Source organism: Pteropus vampyrus, unplaced genomic scaffold (assembly GCF_000151845.1).
Source record: "Pteropus vampyrus isolate Shadow unplaced genomic scaffold, Pvam_2.0 Scaffold33, whole genome shotgun sequence".
Classification (NCBI taxonomy): domain Eukaryota; kingdom Metazoa; phylum Chordata; class Mammalia; order Chiroptera; family Pteropodidae; genus Pteropus; species Pteropus vampyrus.
In genome coordinates this window covers 616,461-618,171 of record NW_011888814.1, presented here as the reverse complement: position 1 = coordinate 618,171, position 1,711 = coordinate 616,461, and positions in this window count along the sequence as shown.

Genomic DNA, 1,711 nt, shown 5'->3' with positions numbered 1-1,711 from the left:
TCTTTTCTTCCAGACAGAGGCACTGGACGAAGCCATATTTCTTTTTTGAGACTCTCTTGCCTGCTGCCACTCCTTATTCAGTGCAGAAGAAAGCAGCTGCCATATATGAGTCTCCATCAACTTGGCTAACACCATTAGCCCTATCCTGGTGATTCTCTGAGACTCTGCCCCACCCAACTTAAAGCCCCACCAAAGCTTTTTCCAGGGGCCATTCCATACAAATGGCTTGCTTTGGTTCATGCTGTGGACTTTCCTAAGATCTCTTAAAGGTTCACAAATCCTAAATAAACAGCATATGACCTCGGTGTGCCTCATACCTTTTGCTGAACAGCTCCAAGCCAAGTACTAAAAACTGCAGGCCTCGGTTTGTGGCTTAGCCTCTCCCAGGCAGCTCCAAGCCCAGTGTGAGTGGAAGATATGTGTGGATCATTTTGTGGCTCATGTCCGGTGACCTAAGCAGGGCACAAGTGGTGGCTAAACTTGCCCAGGAGGCCCAGAGGTCAGCTTGCTTGGTGACAAGCTTCAGATCAAGCTGGAGCACAACCCAGAGCCACATCCAGGATGACACACCAAAACGGCAGACTGGGCAGGCACCAGAACCCTACTAAAGTGAATCCTGCTCTATAAGGTCAGCTCTTGAACAACAGTTCCTTCACTGTAGTCACTGATCAGTACTCAAAACCAATCAGCTTGAGAGTCAATCCCTCCTATTGATGTGCAAACAACAATCAAGGCTTGACTACAATAGGTAGGCAAATGCATCCCATACAAGGCCATTATACTAAGACTGGGAGACATAGAAGCCCTACCTAACACATGAAACAAACACAAGTAGGCAGCCAAAATAGGGAGACAAAGAATCATGTCCCAAATGAAAGAATAGAACAAAGCTGCAGAATAAGAACTCAACAAGACAGAGACAAGTAATCTATTGGATGAAGAGTTCAAAATACTGGCTATAAGGATGTTCAGTGATCTCTGTGATAACTTCAACAAAAATATAAGAAACATAAAAATAGAGATAGAAAACAAACAAAAAAATGAGTCAAATAGAGAATAGAAAAACTAAAATAAAGAGTACATTAGAACAGGGGTCCCCAACCCCCAGGCCATGGACTAGTACCAGTTCATTGCCTGTTAAAAACTGGGCCACATGCAGGAAGTGAGTGGTTAGTGAGTGAGTGAAGCTTCATCTGTATTTGCAGCTGCTCCCCAGTGCTAGCATCATCTCCTTTGGCTCCATCTCAGATCACCAGGCATTAGATTCGCATAGGAACACTGGTCCCTGGTACCGAAAAGGTTGGGGATCACTGCATTAGAAAGAGTCAAAGTAGATTAGATGAATCAGAGGATCAAATCAGCAATTTAGAAGATAAAGTAGCAGAAAACACACAATCAAAACGGCAAAAAAAATAAAACTTAAAAAAATAGGATAGTTTAAGGGGCCTCTGGGATAACATAGAGCATACCAACATTTGCATCATTGGTGTACCAGAGAAGAAGAAAGAGAGCAAGGGATTGGGAACCTATTTTAAGAAATAATAACTGAAAATATTCCTAACCTAGCAAAGGAAATAAACATACAACCTCGGTAAATACAGAGTCCCAAACAAGAATAACCCAAAAAGGCCCACATCAAGACACATAGTAATTAAATGCCAAAGTTTAAAGACAAAGAAAGAATCTTAAAGGCAGCAGGAGAAAAGCAGTT